We start from the raw sequence: 14,076 nt of genomic DNA, 5'->3' as shown, positions 1-14,076 counted from the left end.
GACCTCAGAGGCATGGGGCTGCTGCTTTCACTCATTGGCTGATGTAAGGTAAACCAATGAAGGAATGCAGTAGTCTCAACCCTCCTGGGACCTCCAAAGCAGAGATGCAGGTAAGTGTGATTTTGTTTTGTTTAATTAATGTTTGGTGCATGCATGTAAATTTGAATATTTGTCATTGAGTGATATGAATAGATGTGTATGTGCACAAGTTTGTGTGTGAAGGAATGGGTGTGAGTTTCTACATGTGCAGGTGTGTCTGTCTGCCCCCTCCCTCCTAAAATTACCGGCTGCCACTGCAGCTGACAATAATAAAAACTTGTCTCCCATTTCAGGTGATCCTTCATCATGTGTAGAGCCCTTTGTGGATACTCATGGTGGTGACATTAAACTGCTGGTTGAGTCTAGGGCCAGAATCACTATGATCACCCAATAGTTATTCGCAGAAACTTGGGGTGATAGAACTCTGTTCCCACCTGACCGCTCTCTTCTCTTTTATAAAGGGTGGAAAAGCGTACTTATAGGATACATTGAAAATGTGTTAGAATTCAAAGGGAGTAGGATTAAAGGGAAGATTTATGTTGCAGTAAAGTGAGTCAATATCCTGGGGTGGTTTCCCAAGGTGTGTTTGGAGTACTACTCAGACCAAGGGTGAAAGTGCAGGTGCTGATTGTCGAATGTGGTAATGTGGCTTTTAAATGGAGTCATAAATTCACAGAAGTGTTCAGTGTCAACCTTGGTAAGATTTGAGGTTTTAAACACAAAATCAGGATCAAATAGGGAGCAGTACTGGTTAAACATCATTTAAGAGGTGTGGCCTTTAGTGTCCAAGATTAGATTGAGAAGGAGCTAAAAGATTTGTATGAGTGAGGGACCATTGAACCTGCCGAGTCATCCTTGTGGCTGTCTCCGTTGGTGCTTTCAAGCAAACATGGTGTTCAATTGTGTGTATGTATAGACCTAAGGTCACTTAACTAAGAAATTTGGGTAGACTGTCACCCTTTGCCAAAACTGAGTGATCTATTCACACACACACACACACTGTTGGGGCAAGTTTGTTTTACAAACTCAATCTTGCCTTTGTATACCATCAGGTGGAACTACACCATGATTCAAGACACCTTACTGTTATTGTATCACCCATTAGAACATTTTGATACAGTTGCATCCCTTTTGGGCTTGCCACTGCAGCATCTGTCTTTCAAAGAGTTATTATGTAACTTATTAAAAGATGTGGAAGGTGTTTTGGTATTTTAGGACAATGTCTTGATTTTTGCAGAGAATGTAGTTGCCCACAATGCCCTTTTGTAAAGTGTTTTTAATATATTTAGGGACTATGGTGTGTGCTCAAGAAATAAAAGTGTCAATTTTTGAGTAATGAAGTGAAGTACCCTGGATATGTAGTCTCAAAGGATGGCATCAGTTCTAGACCTTATTAGTTGGATTCCATTATGGGAGCATCCCCTCCTACTGACAAGGCTGGAGTCAAGGCATTTCTTGGCTTGTGCAAGTTCTATTCTCAATTTATTCCTGATTACGCTACAAGAGTGAGACCCATCATCAGTTTACTAAAAAAAAGCTCAAAGTTTGTGGGGGATAAAGACTGTGTTGGGGCTTTCACAAAGATTGAAAAACTGTTGAGTCAAAGTAAAGCCCTCAAGCATTTCGATCTCTCTGTGTCCTGTTGTATAATGGTAGGTGGCACTCAGGTGGGGTTGGGGGCTGCCCTTTCACAGAAGAAATGTGAGTCTGAACTGACTTTTGCCTTCACCACACCAGTGTTGTGTGAGTGTGAACTGCAATACTGAGTGATAGAAAAGGAACTTCTTGCCTGTTAATGGTCAATTGAAAAAAATTGTTGTAATATGTGGGATAAACACTTTTGTGTACGAACAGGCTACAAGTCCCTGTGTCTGTTCTTAGTGGAGGCTCAAGCAAATGTTGCACTCTCAGAATTTTAAGACTTTCTCCCAAGTTGTTACAGTTCCAGGTTGATATTGTTCACATTGCAGGGGGAAAGAATATCAGAGCTGACATCCTTTTGTGTTTTCTGTACAAAAGTGATGATGACAGTGATTAGATTTTATCTGATCTTATGGATGAGGACTATTTGGTGGCTTCTACTGAGGTACCGAGGTTGGGTGTGTATTCAAAAGAAGCATGGATGAAAGCTTTCAATGAATACCAGATCCTTTAGCAGCTAATATGTCTAGCTAAAGAAAGTTGTCCCAAAGAGAAGGTACTGTCTCCCATTATTCAGCCATATTGTAAGGTTGGGGATGAGCTTTCATGGAAGATGGTATGTTACTGAGATCCGACAACTTAATTCCTACACATGTATTGAGGGGTCGTGTCATAAACAACCCTCACAAGGAGCATCTGGGATCATCACTCACCAAATGTCGCATTTATGAGTCATTTGGTAACCCAGAATGAATGCTGACATTGATGAGGTGGTGGGTAATTGTTGTATGTGTGCTTCAGCAGACAAGGGTCTGAAAGTTTCTTCCCCTCCTCTCACCCCTATTGAATGCCTGTCATATCCTTGGATGAAATTAGGGATTGATGTCATGTGTTCCTTTAATTCCTTACCTGGTGGTGCCAAATACATTCTGGTCCTGGTGATTGCTGTTTTTAAATGGCCTGAGCATAAGCCAAATTCTGGTGCTATTGTGGATTTCCTCAGAGAAGTTTTCTCAAGGAATGAAGGCTTCCCCTAAACTCCTATTTCTGATAATGGCACTCTTTTCATCAACAAGGAATTTTAGGGTTTTCTCTAATCATGCGGGATAAGACATCTCAAGAGCTCGTTATAACACCCATAAAATCAGCGGATTCATTGAAAGTATGAACCATGTGGTTGGGGAGTGCATCAGATGGGCTAAAAGCGGCAACCATGATGTTGTAAATTCTGTACGGAGCATATTGTGGTTCTACAAGAGTACTCCACAGGCTACTAGAAAGGTACCTCACTTTGAATTACTGAGAGATAGAGGAGCTAAAATCAGTTTATGAATTGTGGATGTCTAAATGGCTGAAAAGTGAGTCTGACGTGGAACAATTGGTGTGTTTAGTGAAGAAGAATTTTGGACTTGCTCAGGAAAAACAAAATGCTGGTATGGTCGGAAAAAGGCGTTAAGTCTGTAAGTATAAATGTTAGGAACCTAGTACGTATCAAAACTGCTGTCCAAAAAAGGAGAAGCAAGTTCAGTGAACTGATAAAAGTTGAGAAAATGTGTGATAATGCTTTTTAAGATCATGGGGGGCAGTGGTGGAACCTCTCAAATTTTGTTAAGGTGGATAATGACAATGAAAGTGTTGTCCTCCTGTTAACCAAGTCAAACTCCATCAAGAGCTCTAAGTTGACCAGGTCAGTCAACAAGAAGCAGTTCAGATGTTAACTTCCAAGAACCAGAGTGGTATTGGAGTTTGAAACATAATGTAAGAACCAGCAGGTTTCTAATCTGTGTATAGTGTCATGTAGGATGTCTACTAGCTTGTCTGTTCATGATCTTGTTCTTATGTTTAATCCTCCTCTCTTTTCCTCTCCTGTCTCTGTGTCAGTGTGTTCGTTGTCTGTGTTTTGTTTAGTGATAATTTTGTGGAGAGGGAAGATGTGTTGTTTATTACTCACTCATCAGCATTGATCACAAGCTCTGTTGTAGAATCCTCCCTTCTCCATATTCCTTCCAATAGAATGTGTATGATGTAGAGTTACAGAATGTAGATGGCAATAGAAGGTGACAGTTGAGGATGGGGCTAGAAGTGCAAGAATTCCTCTTGTCCTGTGCAGCCCCTTATTTGAAGAATAAACGTACCTGCTTAAACGTATCATTTTGGAAGCATTTACTACACAGACTTCTTAATCGGTTGTATTCTTTAACACAACTTGAGGATGCATTTTCTCTGCTCTCATCAATGGCAACTACATAGAAACCAGACAATGTCCTAACTCAAGACAAACCTACATATGGCATACCTCCTTTAAATACGGTGCTATCATCATTAATAAATGCTGCATCTACATTTAAACCTTGTTATTTACGAATAGTAATAGTATATGCTGGAGAAACTCGTGGCTGTTTTGGTCAAACATATAAATCTTTCATAAGCAAAAAACATGCAGTACATTTTCCAGTTTGCTTTATTTTATCAATCTGATCCAATTTAATTACAATGTATTTTTTAATTAATCCAGTTTTACTTCTAACATTTCATTTAGAAATACAGTGGAACACTGGTGTCTCATTTTATCTATTGCCTTGAGTTGCAAATTTTCTTCTTTCTCCAACTCCAGCAATTCATTGTTGAAACAAGCACACTCCTTCAATGTAGGCATTAGACACCCAGGCCCAATTTGCAAAGGTAAACTTAGACAAAAATTCTAAGTTTATGACTTCTTTTATTCACAAAGGTAAGTTACAAGCAGTATCTTTGTGTCTGCTCTTGAGGCAGCAGTGTTGCACCTGGGGCAGAATCTCCGCTCTCAGGGTGGAGATTCTGCTCTCAGACTGGAACACAAAAATCTCTAGGTGTACAACCAAAATAGCATATAATACATCACTTTCAATATGAAGTAGCTCCATGTAGACACTACGCAGTTACATATGTTGATGTGTAAGATGTGTATTGCAATGGAAAATGTTCTGTCAAAAACAAACACCATTACAAAAATGTTAAAAAAAGAATAAATTCAATAAGACATCTCCTTTACAGTTAGACATTTAACCCACAATCATGGTTCATGTAAAGTCTTCTACAGTCAAATTGTGAATGTAGTGTACCACTTTAAATCTATGAACATACATCAGGGGCCAGATGTAGCAAAAAATTGCGAGTCGCAAATGGGCCGATTCGCTATTTGCGACAGTGCAAAATCGGAAATGGGATGCAAAAACCCCATTTCCGACTTGCAAAAAGCGATGGGAGCCGTTTGCGAGTCGCATCAGTTGCGACCCCATTTTGCGACCCGCAAATAGCAAGTCGTAATTTGCGAGTCGCAAAGCTTTTGCAATTGCAACTCGCAAATTGCGACTAGTCGCAAAAAGCCCAGTTTGCATGTCCCATTTACCACTAACTCAGAGCAGATGGTAACCATAACCAAAGCATAAAAGGAGACCCAGAAAGCATCTGGGTCACTCAAGATTGCAGAGATATACCTGATAGCAGTGAGGAGGAGAGTCCACGCCGCACAGCAGAGGAGGAGGAGGGGCCACAGACAGGAGAAGATATATAGAACAAGGCAGACTCTTTTTCAGCAAACTGAGGATGAGATATACGATAAATACCGCCTTAGCAGCGCAGCCATACTAGAATTAATTGATTTACCGAAACCACAGCTAGAACACCAGACTCTGCGTGGCTGCGCCATCCCTACGCATGTGCAAGTGCTATGCTCACTGCACCTCTTGGCCTCAGGGAGCTATCAGGGGGTAATTGCTGTGGCAGGTGGGGTATCCCAAAGTGCAGTGTCAAGGTTCCTCAGGGCCTTCCTAGATGCCTTAGTCACGCACATGTCTCACTTCATATACCTACCAAGGAATGAGGCAGAAATCAACAGCACCAAGCTGGACTTTTACCACATTGCCAACTTTCCCCATGTCATAGAGTGTGTAGATGGGACACACATTCAAATATGCCCACCTGCAAATCTGGAACATATTTTCCGCAACAGAAAGTGTACCCACTCACTGAATATTCAGGTTGTTTGTGACGCCCATTATGTCATCACAGACATTGTAGCTAAGTTTCCAGGCAGTACCCATGACTCATACATGTTTAGGCATAGTGGGATACATCAACGCCTGGAACGTGGGGAATTTGGAGACGGATACCTCCTAGGTAGAGCTACAGACACCTTGCAGACATACACACAGGTCACTGTGCACAACAATCAGGACTTCCTAACAGTGTACTTTTTGTGCCCAACAGGTGACAGTGCATATGCTCTAAGGCCATGGATTATGACTCCGTTTTTAACACCCAGCAATGAATGTGAGAGGCGATACAACAATGCACATAAGAGGACCAGGAACATCATAGAGCGCACCTTCGGACTCCTGTAAGCAAGATTCAGATGCCTCCACCGCAGTGGAGGTGCCCTCCAGTATACCCCCATTACAGCATTCAAAATTGTGGTCGCATGCGCCATCCTTCACAACATAGCCACCCGACGTGGGCTACCTCTCACCCCTGCAGACCCAGATCCTGAGGATGAAGAGCAAGAACAACCACATCGCCATTATGGGGATAGGAGTATAGCTAATCAAGGCAGACTGAGACGGGAACACATCGCAAACCAATACTTTGGAAGGTACGTGTCAACTCCAACCATACTCACCTATTGACCAAAAACTCAATTTGTTAAGTGGAAAAAACATAACTATTTTATTAGTGCAGAAATGAAACTATTTACAAGTACTGAATGTCCATGGGCATGAAAATGCAAACCAGGCATGTGGCACATTGACGTCATGTGCCACTTCTAATGGTCCAGGGTGATCTCTAAGACCTTCTGCCCCTCCTGCCAGCCTGGCTGGTCCCTGGTGCTTCCGTGGTGCTCTGCCTGCTACTCCTGAGCACCCTGCTGTCAGTGGCAGAGACACTGCTCACTGTCGAGCCCTCCTCACTGTCCTGGGGTGTTTCCCCTGTGCCCCTAGACATATTCCGTGCCTCCATCAAGTCAATGATGTGGGTGAGACGTCCCAGGCCCCTAGCCACATCCCCAGCGAAATGGCCCATTTCCACCTGCAGCCCAACTGTCCTCCTCGACAGGCCTGTGGTGTTCATGGCGAGCCTGCCGATGGATTTGGCCATCCTGTCCAGTCTGTGCAGGAGCTGACGGTCCCTGCGCCGCCCACCCTCGGCCTGGGCCAGTAGTCCTCCCGCCAGTTCCCTCATGGCAAGGGCAAGGTCCCCAGTGTTCGTGCAGATCATGTCCATCCTGGAGTTCAGTTGCTGCATGCTGGCCTGGTTATTGCGCACAAAGCGTTGCAGCACACCACTAATCCTCCCTAAAATTCGATTTTGTAGGTGCTGAACATGCAGCAACTGTGCCTCACTGGTGCTGGGAGGTAGTTGGCCGGATGCAGACTGCAGCCCTGATGTCCTGGACCTGCGACGCCTGCGCAGCGGTGGCTGCCCTGTGATTTCCCCTGTCTCATCCCTGCCTGTTGCTGGGGCAGCCTCTTGGGATACTGTTGCAGCAGGTGTGGCTACTGCAGGGATGCTGTTGGCCGTGCAGGTGGGAGTGCTGGCGGGTCCTGAGGTGTCCTCATGGGGCTGGCTGTTTGGAGTAGTGGTGGTGTCTTGTTGGAGACCTGTGGGACATGGGGAACAGACTGTCAGTGTCTACTATCTGTTGCACACTTCCTAATAAACATTTGCCTATGAACTGCCTACTTGACTACATTTCCCATAATGCATCATTCTGGCGTTTGCTACCCTGAAATGGAGCTATTTTGGTTGTGCATGCCCCTGTGTACATGGTGGGTGGGGGTATGGCATTGATAGGGGTACAGGCATGTCACATGCTACTCACCGGTTGATGTGCTGGGCTCTGAGGTGTCCAGGTCCCCAGTTCCAGAAACTGCCTCCTGCTCCAAGGTTTCCTCCACCCTTTCTTCCAGGGGTGTGGGTGGTGGCACAGACGATGGTCCCCCTCCTGTGCCTCTCATCTCCCGGAGCCTTTCAGCCACCCTCTCCTTGGTCCGGGAGCGGAGGTCATACCACCTTTTCTTTATGTCATCTATGCTCCTGTGGCTCACCCCCAGGGAATTTATTTTGTCCTGGATGTCCTGCCACAGCTGTTTCCTGGTGGCTTCAGGAACATTGAGGGCTGATTTTCCAAACAATTCGTCATAGTGCTGACAGCATTCGTCTGTCAGCACCTCCAGCTCCCTCTCAGAGAACTTCAGCTTCCTCTTCCTTGGAGTTCCTTCCATGGCAGCTGCTGTTTGTCCTGTGTGTAGTTCAGCAGTTATAAAAGGGTGTGGTCCTCCCTCCTCCCAGGTGTATTTGTTAACTTCCTGGCTGTGATGTCATCATCATGTGCCAGGAAGTGTTTCCAGAGTGTTCTGGAGTGTTCTGCTGCAATTTGCGACATCCACTCGCTAATTGCGAGTTCGTTTTTTTGCACACTCGCAAAAAGCGACCTCGCAATCGGCGGACTCGCACACTGCGTTGCGAGTCGCAATTTCGGCACTGTTTTTTTGCCTGCATTCCAATTTGCGACTCGCATTTTGCTAGTCGCACCAACTCGCAAATTCCGAGTCGCAAATTTTTTGTTTGCTACATATGGCCCCAGATTCCTAAGCTTCTCCTTAAACACACCACACACATACCTGTGTCAGTGCTTACCATCCCCCCACCCAGCTCCAGCTGCAAGTTGTTAGTCAATCACAGCCTGGTTGCAGACATACACTCTGAGCGTCACACACAAACCCTTTCAGACCTGATAACATGTCACTGAATGTGTTTCTTGGGTTGCCCCTCATCATGCAACAGAATGATGCAAGGTGAAGGAGAAGAAGGAGGAGGAGAAGAGCAGAGAGGATGTTCAGGCAAAGGATTAACCTCTTTGGGGTGTCCCGCCAAGATGTCAGGTCCAGATTCCGTATTCCTCCTTATGTCATCTTGGAAATGGTTTCTGAGTGGGAGAAGAATCTTGATTCTGTGACCTGCCACTCCCACTCCATCCCAAACTATGTCAAGATCCTAGCAGCTCTCTATTTCTTTGGCACTGGCTCATTCCAAAGAGTGTCTAGTCACATTGTAATTGTATCTCGGGCAAGCCAGTCCTGATGCTTGTGTCAGGTACTGAGCTGCATAAGAGAGTTCATCAGTGCATACGTATACCCCATACACTGGCAAGAAGGTTAAGTTTTGCCAGGAATTTTTATATCTTATCTCGCTTCCCAAGTTTGGTTGGTGCAAGCAATTGCACTCATGTGGCACTTCAGCGACCTCACCACAATGCCCACATCTTCCACAACAAACACTGCCGGCAGTCCATCGATGTGCAGAGTGTGCGTGATGCCAGTGGTTGCTTTTAGATGTCCATGCAGTGTTCCCAGGTAGTACACATGAAAGCTACGTATTCCACAGGTCACCTCTAGTCTGGCAGCTTGCAGTGGGAGAATTTGGCAACATGTGGCTTCTGGGGAAGCAATCAAACTACTGACAAGTTTGCATATGTATAAAATTGTTGTAATACACATCCATCACAATTTAATATTTCTTGCAACACATTCATGATGCCACAGACACTGCATGTACCATGCCATATCTTAGTAGTTTAATGTATACAAGAAGGACATAAACCAAAATCCCTGCTTTTTCTTCCTCAGGTGATGGTGCATAGGCACTCTCCCCTCATCTACTCACACCATACAGGTGAGCAACCACTGTACCTCAGCAGAAGTACTACAGTGCACACACATGGACATGAGCCATAATCAAGCATACGTTTGGACTCCTAAAGACGCATTTCAGATTTCTTGACCATACAGGAGGCATGCTGGTGTACTCCCCTGAAGTTGTGTACAAGATAATAGTAGCCTGTTATGTCTTACACAACACTTCAGTACGTCAGGGCTTTCACATACCTCCAAACTCTCACCTAGGTTTTTATCCAGGGTACAGGGCCATTGTACCTAACAGAGTGCAGGGTATGCAGGTGAGTGACCAACTGGGTGACACTTTTTTCTCTTGAGCCATTAGTTGTATTACAGACATTATATGGCTGCACAGTCTGTTGTCAAAAATGACTGGTGGTCATTTAACACTCTGTCCATAAACTCCATCCCTGACTTCTCTGTAAGCCATACATATAGTTTGCTAACAACACATGTTTTCAAGAGTCAAAAGTTAGGCCCTGCTACAGAATTTGTGCCCATGTCAGTGTATAGTGTTGACAAAGTCACACATGACTCCATTGCCTAAGTGGAGTACATGTAAATTAATTTGTGTGATCTTCCTGGACAATGGACATCTTAACCTTTCTCTGAACTAAGGCCCATATTTATACTTTTTTAGCACCACATTTGCATCATTATTTGATGCAAAAGCAGCGCAAACTTACAAAATACAATTATATTTTGTAAGTTTGCGCCGATTTTGCATTAAAAAAATGCAAATGTGACACTAAAAAAGTATAAACATGGACCTGAGCATCACAAGTATTGATGCCTGTGCATAGAGTCAGTGACGTTTGGCACTGTGCACAAGAAGGAAACCTACAGGTTTATGTGAAATTGATAATTGTACAAGTAAATGTCAATCTTAGATTTTTAAAATACCTATACTCCAAACAAGCACACCTTCCCCATTGGTTATAGGAGGTTTGCTGTGTCAGACTGTATGTTGGGCAATGGCCCTTCCACAGATGGGGGGGGTCCGGCAGTATTATGAGCTTAAAGGCATAATTACTAAAAAGTGGCACAGTGATGCACATCATATCACCTTGCTGAGCTGTGTCATTGGGAAATGTCAGGAATGTGCCATATCTAAGGCATATGGCACATTCCTGTCCTTTCCCCATGAACTCGTGCACAATGGGCTGCCTAGTGCCAATGCGGGCACCCTTGCACCATGGTGCAGAGGTGCCTGTGTTGCATGCAGGATTGTATTTGTGCAGGATGAGGTACATTTCTGCATAAAAACAAATGTGGGAGGCTTTTTCCTCTTTCAATGTGTGCTGCGTTCATAGAAAGATGACAAAACTAGGAGAAATTGTGAATTGCCTACTCATTGCCACTCCCATGTGGAGGTGTAAGGTTTTGGCGCACTCCCAGGGTTACATGGCCTTCTAAATGTGGGGATGTGTCAAAATCCGTGTGAATAAACACCACAACCAGGGCAAAGTAGTGTAATGCAGCAAGTTGTGCTGTGTATTGCTACTTCTGATTTATGAGGCCACTCAAAGCCACGCAAATAGGAATTGTGTGGCTTAATAAATCTTGCATCATGTATGTCCCACTTTGCATGGGGCTAATATAATGCAATGCTCTTGTAAATGCCCCTTAAATTTGTCATGCTTTATTCAACTGCAGGATGACAGAGCTTATTTGTTGCTGGTGAGGATAGCTCAGAAAACCTTAAAATGGCTGCTTGCAACATTAGGTACTGCATTTCCTACTTTTTTTACGGTGTATGTCATTTTCTTTTGTGATTCATTGTTTTTTGGCTCGAGTGCGGAGTCTCCTCCCCAAGTGCATAAACTCCACACACAGAGCAGAGACTCCACAGTCGGGCTGGAACCCAACAATATTATACAAGAAAGGACAAACAGGAATTAAACAGCAGGAAGTTTAGCACAGGAAGCTGCTGGAAGCCATTTTACAGTCATTCTGAACCATCCTCACTTGCAAGCAAAATCCTCTGCCATCCTTCTACTCTGTATACCAAACCTGTCTACAACATGGCTGAGGGACTTGATGACAAGGCACCCCCTTTCAACGAAACTGAATTTTAATAAATAAATGCAATTTCAATATCATGGCTAGTCAACAAAGGACCTTATAACTGTTGTATCCAATGGTGAAGGAAGGATTTGCACAATATAAAGTTGGTATGTGAGGGAGTTGGATGCTGTCTCTCATGCATGGTTTTTGTGTATGTCTTTTGTCACCTTTAACCTTCTCTGCATAATGGTTACAATACTTATAAGGGCTATGGCTTCTCAGAGCAATTGAAATGTTATGAGGATTATCTGGGACTTCTATGTAGTAAACACAACTGGGGCAAATTTGACTTACTGTTGAATTTTGTTGAATAAATGCATTTTCAATATCATGACTAGTCAACAAAGGACCCTATAACTGTTGTATTCAATGATGAAGGAATGGCATGTACAATGTATAGTGCTGGTATGTGAGGGGTTTGAATGTTTAATGCTGTCTCATGCCTGCTTTTTGTGTATATTTGTTTTTAGGTTGAATATCATATTTTTGGATAATGAAGTAAAAGCTGACTTTGTGATAATTGTCTCACTCAAAATGGAACAAACATATCAAAGACGGACGACATACATGCATCTTCTCTGAAGTGGCAGGTATGTCATTTCTAATATCTAGGTTGAAGTCCAAACTATGAACATGTGGTTACCAGTATACAGCACAGACAAATCTTTCTTGACATTCTAAATGCGGCACTTGCATGCACACTGTCTGATGTTCTCAAGGAATATTCCAATATTTTGAATCACATCTTTGCAAGATCACATCCAAGGCCTTTTATCCTCAACCTATTTTTCAGTATGCAGTGTTTCAGTATCTTACACAACAGATGACATTTGATAGTAACTATATGGCTGTTGAGAATGCACATTACAGGATCCAGATTGTGTACCATCTGCACTTTACTTTGGAAGATAACTATGTTTGAATGTCCAGAAACTCACATGCCATCAATGCTGAAGGAGAGAGTACACAGAGCAAACTTGAGACAGATGTTAATGTGTGTGTGTAATTTCAGGACATTACAGTGACAATGCCCATACATTTGGGGTCCAAAAACATTACATTGCCTAGTGAGATTAAAGGATTGCAAAGTCAGCAGTTGCTTAATGTTGTCATGAGCTTCTTTATGAAGTGTATACCAATTACATAATTGTTTGCCTTCTATTCGAGTGGACCCGGCTGGGCAAGGGACATCCACCCAGGACCGGAGGAAGAAGATTGGAATCTCAGCTCATCAGCAGCTACAACTTATTGATACCACCAGTGAGGAGGAGGAGGAGGGAGATAAAGACCAAGGCAGGGGTAGAGCACCCACCTGGACTGAAGCTACACCACCAACACCATCAGCCTAGACGGAGGCTGCGGACATTAAAGGGGAGGCATTGAAATGAAAACCAACAGCCGGGGTGAATGTGGGTTTACCTCCAGCCCATAAGAACAGGATTATGAAGTGGTGTCCCCAGAACAAGCCCCGCCACCATCTGTGCCTGCCACCAACCCCTCCCTAATTCATGAGACCCCCATTCTGTTGGGGCCTTCAGCTGTACCCCCCACTTCTACTCCCCCTCCCAGAAGAGCTGAGGGAGGCATCTTCCCCGACACCCACATCCCCTGTGTTCACCCGAAACCCCCAATGTACTGTAATTCCTGTAGCTTCATCCCAGGAAGTGGTGTTGGCATCTGAGGTTTAGGGGAATGTGTCCTCTTGGTTCTTACAAGCGATCCAAGATTAACTCCGTAAGTTCCAAGAGGCACAATCACGCAATATGGCTCACCTCAGTGCTGCCATAACTTCCTTGGCTGCAGCCATATTTTTTGCATTGGACCACAACCCCCCCCCCCCCAATCCACTGCAGTCATGTCTCCAAGTTCGTCTTCCCTCTCTGCTTCTGCTGCTACCCCTCATACCTCTCATTTTGCCAGCCCCTTGGGGTGTCTGGTCCTGCATTGTCTAGCCAAGAAGTGACCACAGTTGCAAGGAACTTCAACATAATTGTCAAGGACAATGAAGATGGCCAGGAGCTGGACATTGTTTGGACTGCAGACTTTTTTTTAGCCCTTGTACATAGACAGGTTCCCCTGACACTTCCAGATGTGTTATATTTATTTTGCCCACTCCCTCAAAATCCCCTTGCCCAATCTGATTTAAGATTCTGTTTGATATATTCTACCTTTCCGGTGGACAGCTTTTTTATTTTGTTCACTATCTCAGATAAATTTTAGAAAATCAACATCTATGTATTATCTATTTCATTATATTTGATGTATTCAAAATATTGAAGTTACATTGGTAGGTATTTATCTATGGTTTCAGCATGATACCTTGGTACACAGATGGTTCTACAAATATACATGTCTTACACACATTTATCAACACACATATGGCCTACAACCGGAGTAACAAATTGACCATCTTCAGCTATTACTCAACTCAATTGAAATGTGAAATATATATATTGATTTTCAAATAACAGTGGAAAATATAAAGTTCACAGAGCTAAGCAGTGTAGTCCCTGGATAGATGCACCTTTGGGACTACCATGTGCATTTCCTCCATGTGAGTTTATTTATTTAGAAAAGGATGGTTTTGTATGCAGTGGAACTAAGGGGGGTTGAGGGG

Source organism: Pleurodeles waltl, chromosome 10, assembly GCF_031143425.1.
Source record: "Pleurodeles waltl isolate 20211129_DDA chromosome 10, aPleWal1.hap1.20221129, whole genome shotgun sequence".
In the NCBI taxonomy this organism is placed as follows: domain Eukaryota; kingdom Metazoa; phylum Chordata; class Amphibia; order Caudata; family Salamandridae; genus Pleurodeles; species Pleurodeles waltl.
Note: the sequence above shows the minus strand (reverse complement) of the source record.